The sequence below is a fragment of the Schistocerca nitens genome, chromosome 3, assembly GCF_023898315.1.
Source record: "Schistocerca nitens isolate TAMUIC-IGC-003100 chromosome 3, iqSchNite1.1, whole genome shotgun sequence".
Classification (NCBI taxonomy): domain Eukaryota; kingdom Metazoa; phylum Arthropoda; class Insecta; order Orthoptera; family Acrididae; genus Schistocerca; species Schistocerca nitens.
In genome coordinates this window covers 295,219,499-295,233,861 of record NC_064616.1, presented here as the reverse complement: position 1 = coordinate 295,233,861, position 14,363 = coordinate 295,219,499, and the positions used below count along the sequence as shown (strand labels likewise).

Sequence of the window (14,363 nt, the reverse complement as noted above, 5' to 3'; positions counted from 1 at the left end):
GAGAGTGCCCTAGTAACAAGTAGTTCACAATCTGATGGCCGACGTCACTGAACGAGTGGAGCCTGCCACCCACTATCCTGCACATCGCAGTATTAAATGGGCTGCCACAGTGCAGACAACGTCCTCGGGAGACCGCAGACAACGCGCAGCAGCGTGTCCTACTGGGTGTGCTGTGTTTGCAGCCTTCCTCTCTGCTGCCGTGGAGAAGATAATTCAACTGTAGCACTTACTTGAATAAATATATGGCTTGCTAATGACATTTCATTAGTGCACAGAGTGTCAACTGGCCTTCACCACCGTACTCCATGCTTCGCTATCATGCAAACATAAGGGTCTCAACCCAATGCCTTACAACTCACTCGGAAGTTCCGAATACAGACAGTTCCACACGTAACTTAGGACTTACGTAAGCTCGTACGATATATATTTTTCAACAAGGAAGACCCCGTCAGATGGCATTCTATTGGGGTTTTGCATTTGAGCATTTATGAAGAACCTTACCAAAGGGGTAAATAGAGTCGATATGCTACACACCGTCTGTCTCACGTCAGCGCAGTAACTATGGTGGCAACTTGAACCAACAACTGTAACTAACAGATGCAGGTTCAAAATGGTCACTTGTGTGCAGGCAATGTTAAGTAGTGAAGTGCAGCTGTATTGTGTCAACATTGGTGTGTCACAAATCGCAGAGGAGCAGTATCTCCAATACCTCTAACTCGAGTGTTCGAGACATTCTCCAGAATAGAAATTGTGTACAAAGTTTTTCCTACACACCTTTACTACCAAAGACAAAACGGAGATACGGACACTTGCTGTTGCTTGATTGAAATTAAAAACACCTTCCGAAACAAATCGGCACAGGGGGTGTGCAGTAGGTGGTGGTGGTGGTGGTGGTGGTGGTGGTGGGGAGAATAGACTTGATATAATTAATACGAACCTACCACAAAGGACATGGTGAGGAAAGTAACACGAACATTCAACAAACTGGTTACATAAAAATGGCTCTGAGCACTATGGGACTTAACATCTGAGGTCATCAGTCCGCTAGACTTAAAACTACTTAAACCTAGAACCAATGCACTGCGAGACTTGGACAACATTCCAAAGAAGGACTTTTCTGATAGTTTCAGATGGTTGTATGTATGTTCTGTGCGTTGTACTCAAGTGTGTGAGTGTATGTGCGTGTGTGTGTGTGTGTGTGTGTGTATGTGTGTGTGTGTGTGTGTGTGTGTGTGTGTGTGGTTGTGGTGGCGGTGGTGCTGGTGCTGGTGGGGGGGGGGGGGGGAGACTAAGTAGTACAGGTAAACCAATTAAACCATAATCTTAACGTTTCTCTACTTTTTAAGAATCCAGTCTCGAAATTTTGTAGGCTGACATCTGCTTGGTTGATTGGGAAAAGGGGTTTGAAGATTTGACTAGAGTATACTCCTGAAGACCTTGAAAGATGTTGGTTTAGATGGGAAGAACAAAACACTGCTCAAGTAAATGTGAAGTAGACATGAAGTGGTAGTAAGGATTGACGATGAGGGAACAGATGAGATGGGTATTGGAAATGTTTGACAGGGGTTTTGCCTGTCAACCACGTATTTCAATATTTATGCTGAGAAACAGTCAGATGAAGCGACAGAAAGAGCATGGGGTATAACAGAAGTAACAGAACGAATAAAGATAATTATGTATGCAGATGATCAAGCAGACTCAGAGAAAGAATTAAAATTTATTATGGGGAGGTTCATAAAAAAGGGGCAAGGTAACGCAATCAGGATAAGTGTAGGGAAGGCAAAATCGATGAGTTTAAGTAAACAAGTAGATTCCATTACAATAACATTGGAAGAAAAGGTTGTGAAACAAGTAAAACCTTTTAGGCACTTCAAACGTTTTGTAACAGAAATGGATGCTACAGTGCCTCGGGAAAAAAAGAAGAAGTACCTAGAAGACATGGTGGCATGTCAATGCAACTTCGTACTAACACGCACACACCATCGTCATATATGCAAAGGATTAGAGTTGCAATTCTCTGTGACAGGTATAACAGCCACCAGAGTATATTAGTGTTGTTCATGTTTAGCTCTGTCACCAGGCCTAGTAGAGTACGTAAGGGGCATGGAGAGCGTCACATATTGAATGAGTTCTGTGAAGAACAGGAAGATGCCACATACTCGTGTGAGACAGCGTTATCAGCACTTGACAGCATTCGGGGGTCTATTTCGCCAGTTGGTTTAAATGTGCCATATTAGGCTGCAATGCACGGGAACGTGGGTAGACCGGTCGACCACATCTGACAACCACAACGGATAATCGTCGTACTGTGCACCAAACACATCGTATACCTTTTACATCTGGACCTACCATCCGAGAACACGTAAAGGACTCCCAACAACATTCCATGTTATTTCACACCACTGATTGGAGACTATCAGTAGCCGGACTAGGAAATTACCGTCGTATGGGCAGGCTGCCGTTAACACCAAAACACAGACCGCGCGTTTGATGTGATTCCGTGACCGGAAAGCATGTACTGTTGACTGAACGGTGTCGCGTTGTGTTCAGCGATGAATCGTGGTTCTGCACTATACCGAATGACAATCGTCGGCGAGTATGGTGGCGACCTGAGGAGAGGGCGCATTCTTCCAATGTTCTGACAAGGGAACCTCCCCATCGCCCCCCCCCCCCCTCAGATTTAGTTATAAGTTGGCACAGTGGATAGGCCTTGAAAAACTGAACACAGATCAACTGAGAAAACAGGAAGAAGTTGTGTGGAACTATGAAAAAAATAAGCAAAATATACAAACTAAGTAGTCCATGCGTAAGATAGGCAACATCAAGGATGTTGTGGGCTCAGGAGCGCCGTGGTCCCGTGGTTAGCGTGCGCAGCTGCGGCACGAGAGGTCCTTGGTTCAAGTCTTCCCTCGAGTGAAAAGTTTAATTTTTTGTTTTCAGTTTATGTGACAAACCCTTATGTTTTCATCACTTTCTTGGGAGTGATTACCACCTCACCATGAAAACCTAAATCGGGCAAGGTAGAAGAATCTTTTTACCCATTCTCCAAGTGTACAAGTTAGGTGGGTCGACAACATATTCCTGTCATGTGACGCACAGGCCGTCACCAGTGTCGTATAGAATATATCAGACGTGTTTTCCTGTGGAGGAATCGGTTGACCTATGACCTTGCGATCAAATGTTTTCGATTCCCATTGGAGAGGCACGTCCTTTCGTCTACTACTAGCACGGTTTTACGGTGCGGTCGCAAAACACAGACACTAAACTTATTACAGTGAACAGAGACGTCGATGAACGAACGGACAGATCATAACTTTGCGAAAATAAAGAAAGTAAACTTTTCACTCGAGGGAAGACTCGAACCGATGACCTCTCGCTTCGCAGCTGCTCACGCTAACCACGGGACCACGGCGCTCCTGATCTCACAGTCTCCACGATGTTGCCTATCTTGCGCATGGACTACACAGTTTGCATATTTTGCTTATTTTTCTCATAGTTCCACACAACTTCTTCCTGTTTTCTCGATTGATCTGTGTTCAGTTTTTCAAGGCCTATCCACTGTGCCAACTTATAACTAAATCTGAGGGGGGTGCGATGGGGAGGTTCCCTTGTGAGAGGCACAGTGGTGCTACTCATGGCGTCAAGCTGTGGGGAGCTATCAGGTATGACTTCAGGTGACGGCTGATAGTGATGAGGAAACTCTGACTCCGCGGTGCGTCATGGAAATGAACTCTGACGACGGCACGGTACGTCTTGGAAATCCTGCGCTCCCGTGAATTACGTCACATGCAACAGTATCGTGGTGCCACTTTCAACAGGACAATGCACGTGCACATGCGGCAGATGTCTCTATGAACTGTCTGAGTGATGTGGAGGTACCCCTGAGATCAGCAATATCCCCAGATCTATCCTCGACAAAGCATGTCTCTAGCCATCTCAGACGCCGAGTCGGTGCTAGTGCCAGTGACCAGAATATCAATGATCAGTTACAACAGTTGTGGGCCAGCTTGTTTCAGGAGAGGATACAACGGTTTTATGGCAACCTTTCAAGCTAATAAGAGCATGAATACAGGTCAGAGGTGACGCGAGGTCATACAGATAAGTTGACTCATACTGCCAACTACTTTGTAAATTCGACTCGATGTTGTAATCAGTGAAGTAACATCGCGTGCCCCCTCAACACGTAAAGTTTCATTTTGTTTCCTTCTCAGCTTCTCTGTGCCTCACATTTTTTGTCAGGCCGTGTATATCTAGGAACTAAGAAGTAGTACATCTATGGGTGAAAGAGCTTATCGCTGCGGAGAAAAATGATTAAAGTGAAACAAGACGAATGACGAAAAACTTCAAGGAATAGGAAACAAAACTGGTAGAACTGATAAAAATGAGTAAAGCTACCGGGACCTATACCGCGAAGAAACTGTCTCCACCAAAGGGTTGTCGATGGAAAGAGTTCAGGGAAGATAATGTGAGGATGGAGAAAGCTCAGAATTCAGGTCGTTAGCAGTTATTAAGTCACTTTGAGTGATATATGCATGTATACAAGAGTAGTTTCAATAGAATGAACATTTCGATATAAGGGCTGGTCGACGCAGACGCCATTAGTAAGGGCAAACAATACCTCCAGATTTGTACACGAACGTTAGTGAAAATTACAAACCCAGATGGGTTTAAACTCGTAGGATGAATACAACAACGTACCAACAAAAAGTCATTACGACTGCAGAGAGATGGCGTAGACGCAGGCCGAGTTGCGGATTCTATCGTGCGGTCGGAGAGTTAGTCTAACGCCAAGCACTGTCAATAAAGAAGGCCTGCCTGAACAATAATCACAAATACACAATAGATGTACAAGTCCTACACACAGAGGAAAAGAGGGCCAAACTCGACCAATTAGAAATTTTAGAAATTAAAAAACAGATGTGTACATCCGCACACCTATTCTTAAACGAGCAAACCCAATTCAATTATTCACCTCTCTTTTATATGAGATCACAACCCCAGGATAGAAGCAAAATTTTGAGCTCCAGTCCATCGTAGTTAAAAATATCTTAGCTGATGCATTACTTCGGTCCGGTCACTGTAGTATAATTGGTGAATGTGTATTAATGGATGTAATTTGTTAAAAAATGGTCATTGATGTAAGGGTACATTAAGCTACGGATCGATACCTAAGAAGTTGAGATTATCTTTGCCTTGTCATCATGTTTATTTATGTATCGTCATTTTTGGGAATCAGTAATATATTTGAAAATGGGCTTATAACTCGAAACCTAGGTTGTGCAATAACATTAATAATAAATTGTGAAACACGGCTAAAAACAGTGTTTGTTTCCTTAATTTACAATGTTTCACCACGAACCCACAGCTGATTCAATTAAAATGAAGTTTATAGTTATAAAGTATTACGATTGAACTCTATTTCTTGGACAACAAAAAGACTCGTTTCGTATATGTCTTCTTTTCAATCCTGGCTGAACTTCAAATAATCACTAATAAGTGACGTGGCAGCTCAATGAAATGTGACAAATCAACATGAAAACTAATAAAGTAAACTTGCTCACAGATGAAACAAAAAGTGGTTCAGGGAAAATTGGAGTTTCAACCTGCAGAAACGTGGAAATCAGATGAAATTCTTTCAATGAAATGGAGTCGCCACTCTGTGCCAGTATGCATCGTCACGTCAAAAGCGTGCAATGTCTGCAGGTTCCTGAAGCAGAAATCTCGTTTCCTGCGAAATGAATTTATTTGAATGCCATTTCATCAAGACAGGGCGTCTTGATGCGAGAAAGGGTGGATATAAGAGGGTGCTGGGGTGTTGTGGGGTGTCATGAAAGTCTCTACCCCCCCCCCCCCCCCCAAACACATTTCAGTACAAGCGTCTCAATTTAATATACATTTTGGAGAATAAAGTACCACGAAAATTTGTCTCGAAGTCACCAAGTTCTTCTATAAATTACAAGCTACAGTTAATACAGGATACTTTTCGGCTGTTTGTGTGAGGGTCTGCCACGTAGATGAGCATTAGATCTGACCCTGGCCATGCGTTAGACACCTGCACCTGGGGGTGAGGGCGCTTCAGTCGGCTTATCGTGAGTTTCATCGTGGCATTTCTCGAAAACACACTGAACCACTTGATAATATATGCACAACTGTCTTGAAATCATTCACAGTGTGATGCCTTTTCCTTAGTCACCACTGTATTTGCTAACCGTAATGTCACCGCGTGTTTCCGATATCGGCCACGGGAGACCAAGTGCAACAATACCGTGGTCAGGGAATAATGGCGCACATTCGCAGGTGCTGTCGACACCGTTCGTACATCACAGGTACAACCGACATACACAGGAGGTTGAGTAAGACAAAACTGAAAGAGAAAGACCCTCCACCCAGAAAATAATATAGCCGAAAGGCTGGATTTCCGATCGTAGGTGGAAACTACCGAAAGAAACAATATGCCCATTGTTTACACGCTCTCATAGCCACAGTGTTTAGACCTGTGTTCTCAGTCGTAGTGCTATGTGAAACAGTGATATGGAGAGTGCACACAACGATTTTATATTGTGTACATTATTAAAAAATGGTTCAAATGGCTCTGAGCACTATGGGTCTTAACTTCTGAGGTCATCAGTCCCCTAGAACTTAGAACTACTTAAACCTAACTAACCTAAGGACATCACACACATCCATGCCCGAGGCAGGATTCGAACTTGCGACCGTAGCGGTCGCGCGGTTCCAGACTGTAGCGCCTAGAACCGCTCGGCCACCCTGGCCGGCCGTACATTATAACGTTGTCAAAATTTGATAGTTTGTTACTATTATAGTTCGCAAGTTAATTGATATTAAGCTCTGTATTGTGGTTTCTTGGATGTTACTCTAAAGCGATGTACTAAGTACTGATGTAAAGAAATTATTATTTATTGTTATTTGCGAATATCTCCATTAGGACTGCGCAGAGTACTTGGAGGTGAGCTTTTGCCTTTCTTTGTGCCCATGTGCCCTTCATTCTCTTTCTGTGGGCTTCCTTTCTCTCGTCAGACCATGCTTTCCAGTATTACTCTTTGGGTTTCTCTCTTGGTCAGCTTGCCCTTTTGTTAATTCTGGATCTGAAGATTTCGCGGTTTTGGACGTCTGCTAGTGTAATTCCTGACGATTTCAGAGAAATTTTGATGCTGCCAATCCATTTCATACTGTTCGTGTTGGCTTTACCTCCGTTATCGAAGAATTCGACTATTTTTTCGTATGTCTTTGTTCATTCTTTTAATGCAGCCATAGAATATTAACCTGCGTTTTCTAATGTCGCTTTGGATATTTGTGTACTGTTCGATTACCTGTGAGTCGGTAATGCTCCTCTACAAGTTTTGAGCCTACAATATTCCTTACTATTTTGCGTTCCTTTTTCTGAAGGTTTTCAACGTATGTTTTCCCGTTCAAAATTAGTATTTCTTATCCATGAGGCATTCTGGTTTAATTACTGTCTTGTAATGCCTTAGTTTCGTGGGCTTGGAGATACTTTTCCTGCTGTACATAACTTGGGTAAATCGATATGCAGTTTCCATCTTTTGGCATCTAATTTCGTATGCTTTTATTTCGCGTTTACTACGGACGCAAACAGATATTGCTTTCTCGACACAGACGTATGGAATGTAAGGCGTCATACGATTACAGATTTTCACTGTGACACAGGGAACAGAGGTAACTTGAAGATAACCAAGGGCGAAATTCGCTAACAGCTAAAGTAAGAAATAAAGTGATTTACAGCCTACGGAGGAAAATGACTTTCCTCAAGAAATTCGCCGCGACTATGGACCCATTTACACAAAAAAACTATGAAATGTCCCAGAACCGAAACATGGATCCGCGTGCGCTGTACACTACGCAGTGGCTTAGCGATTGCTGGTTGCGCCCAGAGTGACCTCAGCACGGGATGTCAACACAGTGGTAAACACCATACAGCATCGTTCACAGAGTTTGCTCCAAGATGAACCGCGCGTTGTCCTTTCGACTATGAACTAGACTGATGGAATGTCATCCTCCTGTGTCCATAAACAAAAAACGCGGCGGGCTCCACTGACACGTTAACACAGGCGCGCACAGTGACAAATTAGAATGTTTTCGAACTGACTCTAAACGTGGCTCGGTAGCTCGGTGGTATGGGTCAAACTACACATCTAAAGGGCCATAGTTCAATCCCCAGGCGGTCCTGGTATAGTTTTCTATCACTTACCGCTTCCTTTCCCTCTGACATGACTTGTGTACGTGAAAAAATCCGAGATGCATCGTAGTTAGAAGTCACCCTGTAAGCGGCTAGGTAAGTCAGTTTAAAAGTCAGAATAAGACAAGGGCATATACCTCGAACAAGACCCATTACTGCTAAAGCACTGCGGTGTTCAGATCAAGCTTGTGGTTGAGACAGCTTTACCTTACCCGCTTTAACCTGTTCGATAGCGACGGCCGCAAACATGTTATACGCAAACGCAAGCAGCAAGTTGGAAGCTCACATTGTTGCGTGGCATACCAAGAGTGATGATTTGGGATGCGAAACTGACTGCTAGGTATTGACATTAATTTGAACAGCAACCACCATATGGAATTATTGTAGCCTGTAGACTTCCTTCAGCCAAAACCACACGCCATATTTCAATAAGGCAGTTCCCTGTCACTTGGTGAGAGGAATGTAGAAGTTGTTTTCGAAGTACAGATAAGTAGTTTCATTTTCGTCACGTTTCAGTTTTGATATGGCACTTTTCACGACTGGTGTACTACTTTGAGAAGATATCTGCAGCAAAGACAACAGTGAAAGTAGCAACACAGAAATCTGATGAAAATTAATGGCGTAAAGATACATTTCATTTGACATCCCATTACTGCAGCATGTCTGAGCAGTCTGAAAAAAAAAGGTTCAAATGGCTCTGAGCACTATGGGACTTAACATCTGAGGTCATCAGTCCCCTAGAACTTAGAACTACTTAAACCTAACTAACCTAAGGACATCACACACATCCATGCCCGAGGCAGGATTCGAACCTGCGACCGTAGCAGTCGCGCGGTTCCGGACTGAGCGCCTTAACCGCGAGACCACCGCGGCCGGCCTGAGCAGTCTGAAATAAACATACTTTGCAGGAGGAAGAATCAGCTTATTCTGAGGGTATTAGATTAGGATACAAGACACCAAACGTAGTTGACGAGTTCAGCTATTCAAGAAGTAAAATAACTGACGATGACAAAGTAAATATGTATCAAATTTACGGTAGCCGACACCAAGAGGAGATTCACCTAAAAAGAGAAATATATTAACATCCAATACAAACGTAAGTTTTAGGAAGTTTTTCTTGGAAGTATTTGTCTGAAGAGTAGCTTAACACAGAAGCGACACGTGAACGATAAACACTACAGACAAGAAGATAATGGAAGCTTTTGAAATGTCGTTATATAGAACAATTCAGGAGATTGGACGGGTAGATCATGTAACTAAGGGAGAAAATAAATTTATTATACAACTTCACAGGTGATAGGACATATTCTGTGGCATCATGCAATCGTCAGCTCGGTAGTAAAACGAAGTGTGAGTATGTAAAAATTGTAGAGGAAGACGAAGGCTTAATAGAGTTAGCATGTTCAAATGGATATACGGTGAAGTAGATATGCACAAATGAAGAAATTTCCATAGAACAGACTAGCGAGGACAGCTCATTAAATCAGTCTTCCAACTGCTGACCACAAGGACAACAAAAACAAAAAACAAATTTCCAGCCTTCCTATCTTTTAGGACGCTGAAGTAAAATATACAACTTTTTCCACAACCTGGATACCTACGTACGAAAGCGTCGGAGCGTACACAGCAGATAAAATGAGGACCACGGAGTGCTTTGTGTAAATATTGGATTAAAGATAACGTGTGCTCTCATTTAAACCAGCTAAATCTATACAGCGAGCGACATGTTCAAGGTATTGTTATTTCTTCATAATAACACAATTGTTAAGAAAATTTGGTTGTCTTTTCTTTTTTTTTTAAAAAAAAAAGGAAAGGAAACCTAACTCCTCTTTAAAAACAGCGGACTCATCAACTTAGTCGAACTTCCGTAACGGCTAAATTCTTTCGGACTAGCATACAATCCTGAGATCCCAAAGATAGACTAACGCCACTGTCTATGTATCTTCCTATTTTGTAGCTAATCTCTTAGTTCCGTGTGACGTAAATACTTCCTTAGAGCCAAAGCATACAACTCAGTGCCTGAAAACTTCGCATCGCAAACATGACGGCTGCGGAGAAGCATCAGAGCAACAGGAACAAGGTACACTCAAGAAACCAGAAAAATACGACAAAAAAATCCTGTTGCTATGGAAAAATGTATAGTTTCTCCATATGTGTCTGCAGTAATGAGGTTTGAAAAATTACGTTGCATCTGTGGCGAGTGAATAAATTCTGTAACCATATTTTCGCAGGAGATTATGAAAGGCAGATCCTTTTCTGCTTTGTCTAAAAATATCGGTTATGCGCATTACTGACCAAAAGAATGGTGACGGGTGAAAACCATAAGAAGTGCAGATGAGGAGCTCCTGAGACGAAATCGTGATACGTTCCACGCGAATCAAGTGCACTGTTTCTGTCGCTTAGCTACTTGTCTGCGCACTATACTCAAGCAATGTTTCAATTCTGAAGCAACGGTTCATTTGCTCGATACATCCTTCCTATAGTTCGGAATCCGTAAATCCCTAAGCTTAAAGCATACGATGAACAAAGTGCCGCACATTACAGGAATGCAATGGAATAAGATCTTTCACGACGCATCTCCGAGGTAATTGAAATGTCTTCACTAGCACGGCTTTCCGTACTTTAAGAGCGCCATCAAAGGTTCTCACCCGACTCTTAACAGTACGTCAACTGACCGAGCGAGGTGGTGCAGTCGTAAGACACTGGCCCCATATTCGGATGGAGGTACAAATCCTCGTCCAAACATCCAGATTTACTTCTCTCGTTGTTTCCCTCAGTCGCTTGAGTCAATACCGAGATGGTTCCTTTGAATATTGACGCGGCTTATTTCCTTCCCTATTCCTAACCTTCATCCCATGTGATTTTCTTCCCATGTATGGTTTTTAAATCTGTGTCTACTCTGGAACCAATGTTAAACACAAATGCGCTGTCGCATTTGCCAGTTTTCTTTTCAAAAATTTCGAAGCGTGTGTTAATAGTCGGTTATGGCGAAAATCAAGCTTTCACTTTAAGACATTTACAACTGGATTTCCTCTCCTTTCTCGCTACCTCTGCAAAAGGAAGTAAGTTTGTAGCTTGGTGATACCTTCAAGTTTCACCCAGCTTTTCTTTAGAACTTCTGCGCATGGAAACTAATGATTCACAACATTCGTTCCCGTATTCATAGGGTGGGAAAGGGTACTGTGCTCAATTGTAAGGTGTGCCCAAATGAAAACGGAGACTACAGTTGTATGTAAAAAAAAAATTAGCAACAACATTATAATTAGAGCTTATGTGGAACAATACAGCTGTACATAACTGCCAAGTCGTTGATACATCGATCCCAGAGCGTAACTGCCAAGTCGTTGATACATCGATCCCAGAGCGTAGTAAGGGAGGGGATAGCTTCAGTGTAGTAACTCCTGGTTTGCTGTCGGATACAGTTTTCAACAGAGTCGTGCGCTTCCTAGTTACAGGTGAACCTCTGGTCTTTCAGAGATTGTTTTAAAGGACCAACGATATGCGAGCAAAATTGGGAGATATCTGGGCTGTAAGGATAGGAGAATGTTCCAAGACCTCCCATCGAAATTTCTGAAGGAGGTCGAGGGTCTTCTTGGCCGCATGTAACCTAGCGTTTTCCTGGAGAACCACTATCCGCATTCGAGAGATTACCTCTGCACTTGTTCTTGATGGCCTGTTTGAGCTTGAGCAACGTGTTGCAATACTTCTTAGCGATAACATTTGCACCCCGTGGTAGCCACTCCATGGGCAGAGGTTCTTTTGTTGAAAAATAAAAAATAAATAGCATCACTTTCCAGTCTTCGGGGCAGAGTGGGCTTTTATGTTTTGGGCGATGAGAGCCCGGATACCGTCACTACACGATCATCCGTTTAGAGGTAAAGTCGAAGTGGTGACACCACGTTTCATGACATGCCATAATCTAGGAAATGAAATTCGTTCCTTGCTTCATGTACCTCAACAGATGGCCAGAAAAACACCCATTCTCGCCGTCGTCTGAGTCTCGAAAAGATGCTTGGGCATCCACTGTCCACAAAATTTGCCATGATGAAGCTTCTCGTGGATTATGTCATGCACATTTCCTTTGCTTATCGACAGTACAACAACACTATTGACGATGATGATCTGACGATTCGTCCATATGAGCTCCCCCACACCCCAGATCGTGGCACTGATGATGTAACATGCGACTTCCCAGGTCGTGGCACATTCTTTATGCTTACACGTTATGCCTCATAACGCTGACAACACTGGAATAATTGTGCACCGCGCGAGACAATGCTCTCCGTGCGGCTGAGTCATCCTGCGATAAATTTGTGAAGCATGCTTTCCTTCTGAGCAAAGAAACTGGATAACAGCTGTCTGTGCTGGTTGAGAGGAATCCATCATGCAACAAACTGTAGAAACAATTCTCCAGAGACGAAGAAACTGTTGCGAAGCTGTTAACAGCGCTTGTGCAATTGGGAAAACCACCGTGCCATCTGTCGACAAACACATTCGCCCACTGAGATTACATGCAACATCGCTACGGCGACGGTCTCCATTTAAATTAGGCATATCTGATATTTTGCCTGTCTGTGTGTTGCGTTTGGAACCAATTCGGCATTTGCCTACACGAGTGTAGAAAATCACCTACAAACAACAAGAGGACCCATGTACCACGCAACGGTCATTAATGTCGTACATGGATACGATTCGTGTCTGGGTCAACCCCAAGTTTTGCAAGCTAGCGCGCCGCACATTCAGATACATTAGCAGGTCACCACTAGTACAGAATAAAAAGTCAAAAGGGGCAACTACGAGTATTGTTGCAACAGTATAACACTATTTAGATCCTACAACACTGTTAAGACTGTTACACTTCACTGGAAACTGCAGCTGAGATTGTAGAAGAGTTCCCATTTGCTGTAGAGGATTAGGCCTCTATCATATTCCCTTCCTAGCATAAATGCATACTCTAGCAGATAATAACTTTAATAAAACAGTCAACCAAGGACAGTCGAATGTAGTCGAATTAAATCCGGTGATGCTGAGGGAATTCCATTAGAAAGTCAGACACTATATTTGGCAGATTGAGTTTTGCTATTTGAGCTTCAAAATAAGTCACTATGGCCGAAGTAGAGAGGATATAATATATGCAGACTTGGAATAGCAAGAAAAGCGTTTATGAAAAGAGAAATTTGCTAACATCAAACATACGTTTAAGTGTTATGAAGTCCAATCTGAAGATAGGTCTATTTGTGTGGCATGTAACCCTGTACAGTGGTGAATCGCGGGCAATAAGCACACGTGACAAGAAGAGAATTGAAGCTTTGGGTAGATCCAATTACTAATGAATTTTGGAGAAAAGAAATTTAAAAGAACCGATTGGTTGATAGGACACATCCTGAGATATCAAGCAACAGTCAATTTTGCAATGGAAGGCCGTGTGAGGGATAAAAACTGTAGAGGTAGAACAAGGTTTGAGTACAGTGGTCAGGTTTGAATGGATGTAAGTTGCAGTAGTTATGCACGGATGAAGAGGCTTGTACAGGATAGATCAGCGTGGAGAGCTGAGTCAGACAACTGAACAGGCAAGGGAAAAGATATGAGAATAGTGTCGGTCAGAAAAACCCTGAGCTTTGTGTCAGCGACGATATTCGAGTATTACGCAAGAACTAGATCTTCGCTCGGGCCGCTACCGGCTAGCACCCTTCGCTGATGAAACAAAAGCAACGCGTGCGAGCAGGACGTACGTTATCACTGTACTTCGATATCTTAGCCGATAACTACAGTGCAAACTGCGTGAGTCAGACGCCACTCTGTCAAGAAAGGCCAAGAAAATACTCTAACTAAGCTTATTGCGAAATCCAGACAAATACACTCGCCGAAAATCTTTCGACATTTGTGCGGCTTCTCGCAACGGCATTACTAGGAGCGGCAGCAGGTTATTAAATTCACTTTTTGAACACTTTACAATAGTCGACTCTTTTCACAGGCCTAAGGCTTCCCGCATATATGTTTCACGAACACTATTCCGATCACAAGAAAATTATGAACGTTCCGCCACTAAATTCGCGAATTGAAGAGTGCAACGAAAGGACATGCAAGATGAAGAATTTAATGGCGCGTAACCATATACAATCGAATGAAAGAAGCGAAGCGCGAACTTTGG

The 14,363-nt window shown here is 42.9% G+C and overlaps 1 protein-coding gene across 1 annotated transcript in view; it reads right to left on the bottom strand.

Annotated features, from left to right (window-relative positions):
• The window catches only part of LOC126249194 (KICSTOR complex protein SZT2-like), a 706,154-nt gene that overhangs the window by 345,921 nt on the left and 345,870 nt on the right, over window positions 1–14,363 (bottom strand). The gene's annotated exons all lie outside the window — the stretch shown is intronic.